The following is a 17633-nucleotide window of genomic DNA, read 5'->3' as shown; positions in this document are numbered from 1 at the left end:
GTTCTTGACTTCCAACACCCTCTTTACCTCCATCCTGCTGATACACAAGCCAATACGCTTGTCTCCCAAGTTCTCCGTGGCTCTGACAATTACTCTGTCTGGAGTCGAGCCATGGAATTAGCACTTCTTGGCAAGAATAAACTGGGGTTTGTTTTGGGGACGTGTACTCATGAAAAGCAAGATTCCAACCTCCAGGATCAATGGGATCGGTGTAATGCCGTGGTGCTTTCATGGGTAATTAATTCTGTAGATACCCAGATTGCTAGTGGTTTAGTTTTTGCGTCAAATGCACACTTAGTATGGACGGATCTTAAAGAGAGATTTGCTGTGGTTGATGGTGCGAAAATTTTTTCCTTATACCGTTCAATAAACTCCCTCACCCAAGGCACTTTATCTGTATCTGCCTATTACACTAAACTAAAGGAACTGTGGGATGAGCATGCAACGATGGTTCCTATCCCTAGCTGTTCATGTCCTTCTTCCAAGGAATATGCGAAAAGTATTCAGGAGCAAAGGTTGTTCTAGTTTCTTATGGGCCTGAATGAAGTTTTTCACCAAATACGCAGTCAAATATTATTGATGAAGCCTCTGCCATCCCCCAATCAAGCATACTCCATGGCTATTCAGGAAGAAACGCAGAGACAGATATCTTATGGGACATCACATTCCTCTTCTGAAGGCTCTATTTTAGCCTCTAATAATTCAAGAGGAGGCAGAGGACGTGGCAGAGGGCGTGGTAGAGGAAGATCAGAACAAGAATGTAGTTACTGCCATAGAAAGGGCCATCAAAAGGAAAGCTGTTATCAACTTATTGGTTTTCCACCGAATTTTGGTTCTAATAAGACTAAAAGGACTCCTGAGGATAAAGGAAATCAAGCTGTAAATGGAGCTGATGATTCTGGGAAATCAAGCAACAACCAGGATGTTCCAAACTCTCAGGCTCCTTGGTTCACACCTGATCAGTACAAGCAAATATTGGAATTACTCAAACGTGATTCAGATCCAAATGAGGCTGCTGTAAGCATCCAAGCTACAACACCAGGTTTGGCAATAAACTTAGACTCTGAATGGATATTAGATTCTGGGGCTAGTTGTCACATAGTCTGTAGTTTATCATATTTAGATAAATATACAGTTTATATTGGTCCTCCTAAATGGGTCAAGGTCCCAAGTGGGGAAAGAATTCGAATAACACATATAGGGGAGGTTAGGATTACAAAAGACATTTTTTTGAAAAACGTTTTCTATGCTAGACCATTCTGTTACAACCTGATTTCTGTTGCCAAGCTTACTCTTGATAGTTTATATGTTGTCTCTTTCTTCCCTAACATTTGTATACTGCAGGACATGTTCAATGGGATGATCAGAGGGATTGGTAGACTTACTAGAAGCCTTTACCTGTTAAAGAGAGAAACTATACATGGTTCTTTAAATTCTGTAAACAAAATTGATAATCTGAATGATACAAATGTTTCTGTTTGGCATTCTAGACTTGGGCATGTGCCCATAGATGTTATGAGACACTTGATTGGTATAAAGATTTCTGATTGTATCTCTGACAGTAATAAGTGTGAAATTTGCATTCAGGCTAAACAGCCTCGGTTGCCATTTACTCCTAGTGCCTCTATATCTAGTTTCTGTTTTGAATTATTGCACATTGATGTATGGGGTCCATATAAAACGCCCACGCATCAAGGACATCGATATTTTCTTACTATAGTTGATGATTATTCTAGAGGAACTTGGATTTTTCTGATGCACTTTAAATCTGAGGCTGTGAAGTTTGTTAAGACTTTTATTGCTCATTCTGAAAATCAGTTTTCTGTCAAGATTAAAGCAATTAGAACTGATAATGGATTGGAATTTGTCAATAGTCAAATGCATGAATTTCTTAGTAATAAAGGCATTGTACATCAGAAATCCTGTCCTTTTACACCTCAACAGAATGGAGTTGTTGAAAGAAAACATAGACATATTTTGAATGTGACTAGGAGTATTATGTTTCAGTCTCATATTCCTGCTAAGTTTTAGGGAGAAGGGGTTCGAACCGCTGCCTATTTGATTAATCGAACACCTTCTAAGTCATTAGGTCATGTCACACCATATGAACTAGTTTACAAGAAGCCACCTAATCTGGGACATTTGAGAATTTTTGGATGCCTTGCCTTTGCTGTGAATTTAAATCCTGTTGATAAGTTGCAACCTAGGGCTGAAGCATGTGTTTTCTTAGGATACCCAACCACTCAAAAGGGATACCTTCTTTACAATATTAAGAGTAAGTCTCTTATAGTCACTAGGCATGCAACCTTCCTTGAAAGCAGATTTCCTTTTAAAGACACTGCTGTCACAGATCAAGGGGGAGTTAATAGGGTTAAAATTGATCCTTTTCTTATTGATAATATTGAGCAAACTCCTGAACTGATAAACAGTAGGATAAATTCTAATATTGGCAGGCGTCAAAACACTGCTGAGTTGAACAACAATGAACAATCATCTCAGAGTCAACATTCTTCTGTGCCGTCTAGGCCTATTAGATATAGACAACCACCTTTATGGGTTAAGGATTATGAATGTGATTTTTTGCCTAATCCTAATAATCAACCTTATTCTGAAGTGGATGGTTCTGGTTCTTTACTTTGTTCTGTTAATTATGATGATTTGACTAATTCTTACAAATGTTTTCTTTCTAACATCGACAAGGAAATTGAACCAAAAAGTTATGAACAGGCTTCCAAAGATCATAGATGGGTAGAAGCTATGCAGAATGAAATTGAGGCTCTAGAAAACAATAAAACTTGGAAGATAGTTAACTTACCTAAAGGAAAGAGACCTATAGGTTGTAAATGGGTTTATAGAGTAAAGTATAAGGCAGATGGCAAAATTGATAAATTTAAAGCTAGGCTTGTTGCAAAAGGGTATAACCAGAAGGAAGGAGTTGATTTTTATGAAACCTTTTCTCCAGTAGTTAAGATAGTTACTATAAGAATTGTTTTGAAATTAGCTGTTGTACATGGTTGGCCTATACACCAAATGGATGTGGATAATGCTTTTCTACAAGGGGAATTACATGAAGAAGTCTATATGACTGTGCCTCAAGGTTTTGAGACTGATTCTAACAGGTTTAAGGTTTGTAAGCTTGATAAATCCTTATATGGATTGAAACAAGCTTCAAGGCAATGGAATGAGAAACTTACTCAGTCCCTTATTAAAGGGGGTTTTCAACAAAGCAAACATGACTATGCCCTTTTTCAGAAACAATTTAATGCTGGGGTTGTGTTTCTTCTTGCTTATGTTGATGATCTAATGATAACTGGAAGTAATATTCAAATTATTAATGAAGTGAAATCTTTTCTACATAATGAATTTAAAATTAAAGATTTAGGAGTATTGAAATATTTTTTGGGTTTAGAGGTTCTAAGGTCAAATCAGGGTATTATACTCAACCAAAGAAAGTATGCTACTGAACTTGTTGACCAAACAGGATTAGATGAAGCTGAAGTTGCTGGAACTCCTATGGAGCAAAATCTTAAGCTCACAGCACAAGTAAAAAGGGATGATCAATACATTGATGATCCTGGTGTCTACAGAAGATTGGTTGGTAAGTTGCTGTATTTGACATTAACCAGGCCTGATATATCATTTACTGTGCAGGTTTTGAGTCAATTCATGCAAGAACCTAAAGAATCACACATGAAGGCAGCACTAAGGGTAGTTAGATATATTAAAGACAGTTCAGGCCATGGAGTTTATCTCTCAGCTAACGGATCTACCAACATGGAATGTTACTGCGATTCTGATCATGGAGGCTATACAGATTCAAGGCGGTCAGTTACAGGCTTCCTAATTAAGTTAGGTGGCTCACTTGTTTGCTGGAAGTGTAAGAAGCAAAGTACAGTATCTATTTCTTCCGCTGAAGCAGAATATAGAGCTCTAAGGATGGCATCTGCCGAAATCACATGGATTGTAGGGCTAATGAAGGAGTTACATGTTCATGAGGTTGAACCTGTAACAATTTATTGTGATAGCAAATCTGCCATTCATATAGCATCTAATCCTGTCTTCCACGAAAGAACTAAGCACATTGAAATTGACTGCCACTTTGTAAGGGAGAAATTGCTAGCTGGGATGATAACTTTCAAGCATGTCAAGTCAGAAGAGCAACTTGCAGACATCTTAACTAAAGCACTTGGAGGCCCGCAGCATGAGTATATTCTGAGCAAGTTAGGAACTTGTGAATATAGAGTTCCTAACTTGAGGGGGAGTGTAGAACATATTCAGACGTGCTTGTAATACGTTGAGTTTAGTAATCTTGTTCTGTCTGTATTAGTTAGGTATAGTTGGGCCTACACAATGGGCCTAGATGCTTATAAATAGACCTTCTTGTAATCAGTTTTGGGTGTGAGACCTTATCAATAATAAAACGTATTATTTCCAGTTACTGTTCATGGTCCATTATCATTATTAATTTAGATTATTTAGATTTTATTATCATTTTTGGTGAAATCATTGTTGTATTATTAAAAGATTAAAAGAGTAGTTATGACATAATTAGCTTTTCAATAGCCAACACAAACATTTATTTTATGTTAGTAGTTTTTTCTTTATAGAAAATTTATTACAAATGGATAAAACAATAATACAAGACAATTCAGGCTTGGACCATAACAATATAAGAACAAAACATGACAAAAAAAAAAAATTCATCTGATCTTTAATATAGGACTTAATTGAGAAGTTGATGTTAGTCTTATATGTAATACTTATGTCAATGGTGCTTTGAAAAATGAGACTGTTTTAGGTTTTCAATCTTAATTGTTCAATAGACCTAATGAATCTCCAAGCTCAAAACACTATTTCAAGTTTAATGAAATGGTGTGATTTATTTATTTATGCTGGCTAAGTGATGACTCATTAAATTTTATTTGTGCATCTCTCAAGAATGCAAAATTGTCAAATAAAACTCCCTAAACACATGGTTTAGATAATCCATTGTTTTGAAATACACATTTTTTTTTTGTAAACACATTGTTTTCCTTATCATGAATCTAATCTTTGATAAAACTTCTAGTTAGGGCCATGGTTTTGACTTAATCGTAAACCATATCTAATAGCAATATAACGCTAGCAGGTGATGACTCAATGTATTTGCTGTTCATCTCAAACACTTTAAGATAACTCACAAAACCCTAAGAGGCTGCTTGGGATAGCAATGAAAAAATTTATAAACACATTTTACGTAAGTCGAGATAAAACTCATCTCACATACTTATTTTTTATTTCACAAATCATGATTGAAAAGTTATTCATAAGCTATTTCAAACAGCACAAATCATATGTTTCAATAGCCCATTGTTTGACGTCTTATTGTTTTATCATTGTCAACCTAACATTTGGTAAAACCTTCAAAGCACGTTGATCTGACAGCCCAATATTTTCATTTCCTTAAACCTTATGTATCTCTGATATATAAAATGCCATTATGTGTCAGGACACAAAATTGCAAATCAATCTTCATCAAATTTTATCTTCCCTGTCCTTAATTTTACGAGAAAATTATCCATGAAATCTGACACCGAGCAAGACGATGGTGATGATACAAATGCTGTGAGCTACAAGGCTAGGGTTTTTGCAAATATCATATCAATGAGATACCAAAAGGTATTAAATGCAAACTTCTTCTCTTGTTTGTTTGATATAATTTATTTTTTCTTTGCATTCTCAACAAAAGCATCAATAATTCCTGCATAAAAAAGGTCGCGAAAATCTTTAAACATGAGGATCACTGTAGGAATTTTTCCATTTGAAGAATATGATGAATTTGAGGATTTTTTTTCAATGAGAAAAGGAATGGCCAAAATTTTCTTGAAAAGGGATGACATTTTGATCATAGTGTGCACTCCGCATAAAGTCACTATTCAAACTTCAATTACCATTCACCCTCTAATATGCTGCAATCGAACCTTCTGAATTATCACACACACACACACGTGTGTGGTTACCTAATAAGATCGTTTGAGATTTTGTTCGATAAGGTTAATGATGTTATGAGTTAAAAGCAGAATTGGGGATTGATTTGGGAGAGGAAGTGATGGAAGCTGTGCTTAGCACCATGATTCTTTCTTCACTTTCCCATTCTTTCGCCTCTGACATGAAGAAGGGATCTATAATAGGTGAATCTGCTCTTTTATTATTAATTTCATTTATTATTTATTATTAACGTCACTGTGAATTAGTTGTCTGATAGAAACAAGAAATTGCAGGACGGAATGGCACTCGTATCGAGTGTTGCCCTCCTATTTTCTTCTCGGAGTGGTGTTATCAATAGAATTTGTCACAAAAGGAACAAATGAAGATGAACTATATACTACATCCAATCCTAAATATAAAAATTAGTTTATAGTACAACTTGCACCACAAATTAGCTCGACCGATTGTAGCATGAACTATATAGCATACCCTACATGTTTTCTTGAACCATGCAATGTTGAATATGTAAAGCTCATTGTAAATAGATGCTATGGAAAGGCTAAAAAAATTGTCTTTCATAGAGCCCACTTCTTTTTTCTTAATAGCTCTTCTTATTCTATAAACATTAATAGTTTCATAGATATCTTTTTTCCTTCTTGATGTTATTTTGTTTTAGTGGCACTTTAGAAGGACACACACTAATGGGTTGAGTTTACAAATGAGTTTGAACACGTGATCTCTTAATTATAGAGAAGTTTTTGTGCTACTATGTTTCAAAATAATTGGCAATGTCAACAACGCTGTTAATATCGATGTGTACATATGTATCAATTTGAATTATTCAGTTATTTTTTACGGTCTGTTTGGTATGAGGAAAACGGGAGAAGAGGAAGGAGAGAAAAAATTTTAGGGGCCGTTTGGTTCAATTCCTATATGCCTAGAGATGGTAATGCAATACAGTGCAATGAAATGTAATGCAGCGTTTATTACCATCTATATGCTTGGTGTGTTATTAAGAAGATTGAGCAAAAAAATTACTTCTTATATTTAATCAAATAAAGTTAATACTGAAAAGTCTATAATGCCCCTCAAGAAAAAAAAACTCCTCCTTTTCCATATCCTTCCTTCCTGGATTCATTATCTTCTTTCTCAACAAAAATCTGAAGCACAAGCATAGATTCACAGTCTTCTTCCTTGAGCAAACAAAAAATGAAAATTGTTGGAGGCAGTTCATAAGGGTCACCAGCATCTCCATGGCTATCTCTTATTAGAGACGGTTCATTGTCATCAAACAATAGCATAGAGCTATTCTTTTTCCTTACAATTTTTTGGGTGGCGAACATGGGACCGAAACGATGGTTATTGTGGGTGTTCGATGTGGCGGTGCTCACAGTGGCAAGTTCATCAGCGGCGGGATAGGGGTGAATGATAAAGAAAAAGTGGAAGAAGGAAATAAAGATTGGAGCGCAAAAGAGACTTTTTGAAATATGCAATGAAATGATAATAATGATTCATGGGGGAGGCATGAATGAGGATTACCAAATTTTTTATAATCATTATTACTATGGTAAAAATTACTACCATACTAAAGAACAATCAAACACTCATATCTTGATAATGTAATCATGATTGTCATTGCAGGCCAACAGTAAGATTGAACCAAACAGGCTCTTAATTAGTTCGATTTGAAAAATTAAAGAAATGAGGTTAAAAAATTTTAATTATGTTTTTACTCTTATTTGACACATTATCTTTATTAAAATCTTATAACGTCATTTTTCTAATTTTTCAAACCTAATCCATTAAAAAATTTTCTCTCTTCTATTTCTCTCATAACATAGGGTTAAAGTCATATATGTCAATGAAAAGCAAGAGGGTCTAATCTTAATGCAAGAAACCTAATGAAGTACAACTAAACACCTACGTTTTGCATCATTTTCACTGCCCAAATTCAAAACACAATATTCAATTTTGATGAAATGTGTTTTTGTTTATCTTGTAGTTTGGGCTATCATGCGGAGTTTGAGCCCTCTTCCACAATTTTCAAAATACACGATTTTGGTAGCTCATTCTTTCAAAGTACGCTGTTTTGATAAATCATTATTTTCCTTATCTTACATATAATCTCTAGTAAAACTTAAAAAACACAATTTTGATACCCCATTATTTTATCTATTGTGATATAACGCCGTTCCTGGCTATTTCCACCGCATGTAGCCTGCTAGGCAAAGGGTTTGAACTGTGCAACATGTATATATGTGTAGTGGGTCAATTTAAATTTTTGAAATATTCTTTAGGGTCAATACATGAATTGTGCCAATGGTTGAAGGGATCACTTTATTGCAATAAAAAGCAAAAGATTTCTAATATATCATAGCAATATACTATCTCCGGTCCTTAATATAAGAGCTAGTTGACTTATTTAAGTAAATTAAAAAAATTGGTTAAGTTAGTTATTTGTAATAAATAGGTAATGTCTTTCCTAAAATATTTTTACTAATTAAGTGTATTGGCTAGAATTATTATTATTATAATGACTATTTTGAAAAAAAATGAATAAATACGACGGACAAAGTTGATTAGAATATTATATTTAGGATCAAAATAAAAATCAAACAAATTTTTATATTAAAAATCAGGGGTAGCATAACAACAAGAGTTCACAACAAATCTCAATTTCAAGTAAAGGTACAAAAATAGAAGTCTTAAAAAGTAAAAACAAGATTACCCAAAGCACCGGAACTAGCGTCGCTTGGAGACGAGTTATTTTAGTTGTCCAATCTTGATTGTCCAAGTGACCTAGTGAGCCGAAACATCTACTTCCTCTTGTCTACTATACAGGTCATTTTAATTCATTCATGAGAATTAAAAAATGACAATTAAATCATTTAACATGTCTTAAATTAAAATTTTTTTTTCATTCTTACCTTTATTAAAAATTGTGTGAAAAATAATTTTTTAATACATTTTCTCTTACATCCATATGCTTTTTCAATAATGTCCAAGGCAAATAATCATGTTCATAAGATTCGACGGGTTTTTATGTTGACTATCGAGAGCCTAACACAACCCTCCTCTTTTGTCCGAGCTTGGAACTGTCTATACAATATAGGCGGAGTTAAGGCAAATAACCAATGAAAGAAAAAAAAAATTCTCTCTCTTCTTCCATCGAAAATGATATTTGCTAGGAGCCAAAAGAGTCAGTTCATCAAACTCTTTTCATGGAATGGTGTTTACAAAGAGAGAGGAGTGAACTTTCATCAGATTAATTGCATGGAAAATATTTTATGAAGAGAGAGAAAATGCAAAGAATTGGCAAAATTGGAAATGAGTATTTATTATAAAAATAAAATGGGTAAATAAGTACTAATTTTCTTAGAGGTGACTTATATTTTGAACCATCGTATTCTTCTAGAAGCACCCTATAATCCATACTTGATGGAGTATGCCATACATCCCAAAGTTCTAAACACAATCTTCTAAGTTTAATAAAACGGTGAGTTTTGTGTATTTATGAGTTGATGATGGCTTAATGAATTTAAGCTGTCTTTCACAAGGAGTTTGAGTCATAATAAAACTTCTAGAACATATGATTTTAATAATCCATTGTTTTAAAGTACACTGTTTTGATAGTCCATTGTTTTTCTTATATCAAACCTGATCTCTGATCAAATTTTTGAAGCACATAGTTTTATTAACCCATTGTTTTCTTTACCATAAATCTTATCGTTCAGCTATATAACACCGTTAACCTGAATGTGTAGGGGCACAAAATTGTAAATGAATCTTCATCAATTTTCATTTTCTCTAGTCTTTACAAAGAAATTACTCATGAAATCCAGTATTGATGAAGAAGAAGGTGATATTAATGCCGCAATTACAAAGGGTCTGCCTTCTTAGAGAAATCAAATCAACAGAATACCAAAAGGTATCAAATTTAAACTTATTTCCTCAGTTGTTTGATATGTTGATCCACTCAAATAGTATGGGTTTATGCTCAATTTTTTCTTTGCAAAACTATATAGAGTATTAGTAATTCCCGCAAATAAAAACGTGGCAAAAATCTTTTAGACTTAAGGATGTTTCCCATTTGAATACTTGCATTTGAGGTTTTTTGTCGACATAAGAAAAAATATCAAAATGTTTTCTTGAAAATAATTCAGGAATGGGATGTAGATATCATGTTACCCTAAATCATTTCAGTTCTATAGAGCTATTGATGTTGGATTCAATAATTATTACTCACCCTAATCATACTACTGGTCATTCCATGCATGTTTCATCATATCATTTTCTTATTGTAAAATTAAAACTTACCTAGTAGTACTGAAAATTAGTTGTATAAGTATGTTTGTCTCCAATCCATTTAACCATTAGTTCATGAAATTATATATATCTTGTTACAGGGATTGTTGATTTGCTCTCCCAAATCATTGTCATGTTCCTCATCTTCTTCGGCTTCTTTCATCATAACTTCACATTGGGTCTGCAATCAACATTGATCATCTCTACAATGTAATTCACTCATTTCTCAAGACATCATGAGATCAGAAATTATCAATAGAGCTATTATTGTAATACTTAGCTCCATTGGCTTCTTTGCAGTTTTTTAACAAGACATTAGTCCGACTGGATTACTTTGTTACTGTACTTTCCTCAATTAAGGGGCTGTTCAAAATGCTCAACCGCAGCAAGGGAATTTTTCAGCTACAAAAAATGGGATTGATGTTGTCAAGGAAATTCTGTTGGCCTTTTTTTCTGAATAAAATTATTTGCCCAAGAAAATCCTTCTTTCCAGCTGAGTTTTGCCAATTAAAAAAAATGAATCATTTGCATATTTTACGTGACTTAGATGCAATACTATAAAAGCCATAATGAAAGTTTTACGCGCCCTCTTATTTATCAATTGATCAATTGAACTGACTTACTGATCTAAAACATACAGTATACTGATCTCAAAGCAACAAATGTTATATGCTCACTCAAAAATTGTGTTTAAAAGTATTCCCTTCGAGCGTATGATCTGCATATCAGCCACTGATTTGTTGAGGGGTAAACTCAATTATTGAAGCAAATATACCAGCATTTTATAGTCCCCTAAGTGCATAAGGACGAAAAAACTGACATGATTATATCTGATTTAGCATGATCGGTCAAAAAACAGTCTGCTCTCCAGATATTTTTAGGATGTTAAGAAACAAGACATATTTATAGTACCCGAATATGCCTCCCCCCTAATCCATAGATCTATTTAACTAGGTTGAGTAGAAGCAGCACGCGCGCGCGCGCAGAGTTCTATTGGAAGAAAACTGCCCAGAGCATAAATTTCAGTAATTTATATTAATCTAAACCTCAATAATAGGCATAAAGAACTCACGCATGCTGGAACATAAAAATTACTACCTCCGGTCCTTAATATAAGACCCTGTTTGACTTTTTGTTTGGTCCTAATTATAAGACCCCAATCCATTTTGTCTCTCATATTTATGCATTTTTTTCCAAGATAGTCCTTTTAATAATAATAGTTCTAACCAATACACTTAATTAGCAAGAATATTTTAGGAATGACAACACCTATTTATTACAAATAACTAACTTAACTTACTTCCTTAATCTCCTCAAATAAGTCAACTGGGTCTTATAATTAGGACCGGAGGTAGTATATACCTTTGTGGCTTCAGTATACAGCCCAAGGGCAGCATAAAATGGAACCTCATAACAAAGGGTAGCTCCAATTCCATGAAGGAAAACCTTCTGTCCATCCTGGAGCCAAATCTCAACTATACGTCAGTTTTGAGATTGCCAATCTTTAAATTAAAAAAAAAAAAAAAAAGAACCATACAAAATTTTCAATCGAAAAGAATATCATTATTAGATGACAAAGTGAATGGCAACCACACCTCTAAAGAGTCCACGGCATTATCAATTGCACCCCGTAGACCACTCTAATCAAGCGACCTTTTTGTGCATTTTGGCCTCTTCAAGATCCCATCCAAAAGCTGGATATAGGCATATTTGTTTACGGTGACTTCTTTCTGCTCTGATTCATGAAATAATTTCATTGCCTCTATGTACTTCCCTTGGGTGCGCAAATCACTTGTAAGATCCGAATACATTGTCCTACACGAATCAGGCTCTTGGGAAGTATCAAGAATTTTCTCATCTTGCTCTGTCCCTTTAAGTTTTGACATGAAAGACTCTGCTTCCTCTGTTCTACCGGCACTAATAAGTGCACCAGCAATAACATTATAAGTATAATGATCAGGCCCCAATTCTTTTTCCTTGATTTCAGTCAAAAGATCAAAAGCATCATCAAGCCTTTCCACTTTGCAAGGGGAAGATATCAATGTGTTATATGTAACTGTATCAACAAACTTCCCTTTAGAGATCCATGTGTCAAATAGTTTAAGAGCTTTCTCAAGCATGCCCTCCCTGCAAAGTCCACGAAGAAGAATGTTACATGTAAAGATAGCGGGCCTGAAAGAATTCGCAACCATTTTGTTGTGGAATTATGCTTTATCCACCATTTTCTCCCAATAGTAACCAAAAATAATTATGTTGTATGTAATTTCATCCGGAAACAAGCCCCTCCCCAGAAGCTCGTTCAAGATCAGTTTGTCCCTACGTGCAAAGACCTTTAATTAATGTGTTATGCGTGACAATGCTAGGGATGATACCTTTCTTCTTCATCTCACCCCAGAGATTCAGAGCTCTTTCTGTTTGTTCACCCTTAAAGTATCCCATGATTAGAGTTCCCTAGGTTACTTCATCAAGAATACAGCCTTGATTCCTGGCCTAACTCATATGCCTCTTCAAGCTTCTTCTCCACACACAAAGCATGTAATGCAGTATTTAGTGTAACAGTATCAGTTTTCAATCTCTTCGATAACATTTCATTCATCATCCTAAATGCTTCTCCAAACCTTCCAGCTTTAGAATAATCATTAATCATGGTATTATACGCAAAAGGAGAAAACCCTCTTTCTACCATCGTCATGAAAGTCTTCTTTGCTTCATCAATCTTACCTTCCTTAAAGAACCACTTGAACATTATGTTGTGAGTCACTCCATTTGGCTGGACCCCTTTAACTCTCATCTCTTCAATTAACTTAAATGCTTCTACACTGCCTCGTCACTCAAAACAACCATCAATCAACCTATTATAAGTAACAACATCAGGTATCAATTCAAATCCTCCATCTCCTCTCGAAGCCTAATAGCCTCATCAATCTTACCTTCAACACAAAAACCCCTGATTATTGTGTTGTAAGTAAAAACATCTGGCAACGTATTATTTTGGGTCATCAACTCAAGAACACGGGCAGCTTTCTTAATACATTTTGATCGACAATATCCATGGATCAAAATATTATATGTGTTTCTATTTGGCACTAAGCCAATATCTTGCAACATTTCTCAAACCTTATGTAGCTGACCTCTCATACAAAGTGCATTCAAAATGGTATTATAAGTGACATTATCAGGGGGACATCCAAATTTACCCATCAGATTATTTAGCTGAACAGCTGCCTTGAACTTATTATCCGCACAATATCCATATATGGTTATGTTAAACGTGTTGATATTGGGTTTCACCCCAAATTTAACAGCATCCTTAAAGACTCCTCTGGACAAAAAAATTGAATGTGAAGATGGGTATCCTAGCAGCGCATTGATAAGCGTATTGCAAGTTAGCAAATTAGGTTGATACCCAAGACGCTTCATCTTGTAGAAAATGTGAAGAGCAAGGTGGGGATAGCCAGCTTGAACATAAGCTCCCATGGAGGCTTTGGTGCTCCTGGGAAGGCAACTATTTGGGTGACGAATGGAAGTGTGGAGTGGATCGTGCCGATCAGAGGTGATGGAGACAAGAAGAGACTTGGCATCAGTGAACATGCTGCAGCTGAAGAGATGAGGGAGAAGAGTGAGGAGATGCTGTAGGCTCTTGGAAACAGCAGCAGATGCATGAATCTGAAGCCACTTGAAGAAGAAGAAAAGTGTAGCAGGGTGAGAAAAGAGAGGCTTGGAGGAGAGAACAGAGAGGAGGAGTGTGTGATTGTGGAGGTGGAATGTAGGGTTTGAGATGGTGGAATTGGACCTGACTGGAGGTGAGGATAGTAGCGATGGCTTGAAGGAGACCACGGTGTTCCAGTGAAAGAGTGCTCATGTTTCTTCTCTTACACAACTGTGTGTTCAGATTATCTGCTGCCTCTTCCTCTGCTATAATGAAAACTTAGCTTGTGAGTTACTAGGGATGAAACCATCAAGTCTAAATGAGTGTATCAATTTGTGCAGCTTGTGAGTTATTAGGGATGAAACTATCAAGTCTAAATGAGTGTATCAATTTGTGCACCATTTCATTCCTAACAGTTGCAAATCATACTCAAATTGTTCAGATTTAAGCACATAATATCCACTATGCAATGCATTAACTGTAGTCAGCACAAGCAAAGATCTTTTCCAACAGTTCGTCAAGGGCATACACGGAAGCAGGTGTTTATTTTGGAAATTACATGGAGGAGGCACACATGTTAGAGACTTGGTGCATTATAGAATTTGGATACTGTACATCACATTATAGAATTTATACACTGTATACCACCACAATCACATCACTCACCAGCTTCATACATTGAAGAGCAACATTCGACAACAATTGAATCCCATCCCAAACAATAAAGCCACTAACAAGTGGGACACATGAAAATTGGGCTTGACATCAAAGATTCTCACGTATAGACCTCTATGAAACTGCATTTTTATTCAAATATAATTCTCTTTATCATTTAAGCAATAACTGTTTATTGTTGAAGAAATATTGCATACCTCCTCTTTTGTTTATGTGCTGTATGTGAGGAAGCATAATGCTTCAATTCGTTGGAAACAAATTTCTTCGTACTTGCACATGAAGATTGGGCTTGACCTCAAAAATTCTCACGTATAGACCTTCATGAAACTGCATTTTTATTTAAATATAATTCTCCTTATCATTTGAGCAATAAGTGTTTCTTGTTGAAGAAATATTGCATACCTCCTCTTTTATCTATGGCTCGCATGTGAGGAAGCAGAATACTTCAATTCATTGTAAACAAATTTCTTCGTATTTGCTTCAATCATAGGAAGTAAGAAGACAAATAGAAAAACGTTTCCAAGGTTGGTGGTGACGACCAGACCAAAATGTAGAAGCCTGGAGACCAAATCGAAGCCCAGTCTGATAACCTTTAAGTAACCTTTGTAATCTGAAAAAATTAAAACCGAAGCCTAGTAACTACCACTCCAGCTAGGACTTCGACGATCTTCGCCGTTTGCTATGTTCGCCCAAGCGAGTATCCTTCGAGCGTTCAGATTCTCTACACTGCGGCTCCCATTATCTCCGCCTCCACTGCTGAAGCACTACTTCGCTGGGGAAACGCATCAAGTCATCGCAGGAGTGAGCAGTTGAAGCTCGTGACTTCGAAGGTTTTTAATTATTTTCCTCCGTCTTCAAAATTGCTTCTCGGCTGATGACCTGGGCTTTATGCGGTGGCCAACGGTGGAAGGTGATGAGTTCAAGAATGGTTTTGGACAGTGGTTGGTGGTGGTTTTGGGCGGCGGTAATTCTGTGGGTCCGACGTCGGAGAAAATTTTTTTAACTGACGAGGATAACCCAGATTATTGGACATTCTAGAATTATTTTTTATACATTTTATATTCTAATTTTTTGAAAAAATTACAAATAAAGACCCCTCAATATATAAAATTATGATTTGGGATCTTAAACGTGGAAAATAGCAAATAAGGAATGGGTCCTAGTTTTGCAAATATGAAATGTATGTGAAATATCTGAAATGTCTCTCAACTAAACTGTGATTTAGTTTACTGAAATTGTCATTTGCTAAAATGAACTTGTTATTTCCCATAATCAACTTGTCATTTGGTATACCTTCAGCCAAATTGTGATTTGATCTACTAAATTTGTTATTAGTTAAAGTGAACTTGTTATTTTTTATAGTCAAATTGTCATTTGACTTAGAGATGTTTCAGACATTTTACCACAATTTCATATTTGCAAAAATGAGACTGGGTCCTTATTTGTTATTTTTCAAATCGAGGGTCCCAAATCATAATTTTACATGTTAGAGGGCCTTTATTTCTTTTTTTTTTTTAACATTCAGTATACTAATATATTACTGTTACTGCAATGAGTTTTTGTAATAAAAAGTTCTATTTTTTGTTTATGCTTTAGTTACAATAAGTTTCGTGACACTATTATATTGGTTAATTAGTGAATCGCTGCCTTCACTACAATTAATCAACTCAAGAATAAGGTCAATGTTAATAAAATTTGTTGCAGACTCACCAATTCTATTTTAAAAAATAATAATGTACAGGTTGGGGGATCAAATCATTTTACAAGTGATATACTTGGGATTAATTATATCAAATAATGGTAAAATTGATGGAAATATTAATTATTGAATTCAAGCTGGCTTTGAAAAAAGATTTAGTAGGAAAGCAGAGCTTACAGGTAGGGATCAAATCCTGATAAAGGCCACCAATAGACGGCTATCATATCGCTGCACCACCCAGACGCTGGTTTAAATAGAGAAAAATTATCCACGCTAAACATAAAATGGGAAGTAGCCGAAGTGAGTATGGTGATGTGAATGCATGGTCATATAAGAACACAAGAAAATACCATATTTTTAATAAACATATATGTGAAAGAGTTACGACGCTATCTCTTGAAAAGAAAATACTCAGTACAAAATCGTTTTTGAGTTGATTCCACGCAAGGGCTATTGAATAATGAATATGCCAACAAAGAGGGTTAATCAAGTAATATGAAGTCCTCTAAGTAGAAGGCGACGGAAAAGTATTGATTGGGGTTTTTTTAATCCACAACAATCTATTCAGAAATTTAATTGTTATTAGAACACAATAACATTATATAATACAGTGGTCAAATTATTTTCAATATGTTGTATAGAATAAAAATGTTAAACTTTGTTAATTTTATTTTAGAATTTAATAACTTTTTAATTTTATTCATATTTAATATATACAATTTAAAAAAATTACAACATACACAATAATAAATGAAAAAAAATTATATATTCATGTAAAAAATTTAAAGAAACGAAAAAAAACACTACATGCCATCACAAGTAATGTTTATTATTAGGAAAAATTAATTTTTTAGTTCTTTAACTTTTAACTCATTTATAATTCGGTCATTCAATTATAACTTGGTGTGATTCAGTTTTTAAATTTTTAATTCGTTTATGACTCAGCCCTTTATCTTTTAATTTTTTATATTATTATCCGCATAATCTACAGGTCAGATTGAGTTATCATATGTGGCATAGATAATACTCCTCCGGTTCTTAATATAAGACATATTTAATTACTTTGATTAGATTAAAAAATTAGATAAATTAGTTAATTATAAAAAATATGACATGTTTTTATCTAAAATATTATAATCATCTTTTTTAATATCTTTCCTCCCTCACTTATTTGATTATAGTTGATGGAGTATTCATAAAAGTAATTTAGAAAAAATTAATAAATATAAAAAATAAATATTATATTTAAGACTAAAATTAATTTAATAATTATATCCTATATTAAAAATAAGAGGAGCACAGTTATACAACACCTTGCTATACAACACCTTGCTTCTA

General features: G+C 34.3%; 1 long non-coding RNA gene and 1 pseudogene across 1 annotated transcript; one reads left to right on the top strand and one right to left on the bottom strand.

The window, feature by feature from the left end:
• The first annotated feature begins 9743 nt into the window (after positions 1-9743).
• On the top strand, positions 9744-10594 carry LOC114738128 (uncharacterized). The gene is made up of 2 exons (XR_003739491.1): positions 9744-9895; positions 10374-10594. It is a non-coding gene; the product is annotated as an uncharacterized LOC114738128 (long non-coding RNA).
• Positions 10595-11662: 1068 nt separating this feature from the next.
• On the bottom strand, positions 11663-14600 carry LOC114738130 (pentatricopeptide repeat-containing protein At2g16880-like; annotated as a pseudogene).
• Positions 14601-17633: the final 3033 nt, after the last annotated feature.

This window comes from Neltuma alba, unplaced genomic scaffold, assembly GCF_004799145.2.
Source record: "Neltuma alba isolate B1F8T4 unplaced genomic scaffold, ASM479914v2 tig00013536_pilon, whole genome shotgun sequence".
Taxonomy (NCBI): Eukaryota; Viridiplantae; Streptophyta; class Magnoliopsida; order Fabales; family Fabaceae; genus Neltuma; species Neltuma alba.
This window is presented reverse-complemented; position numbering and strand designations above follow the sequence as displayed.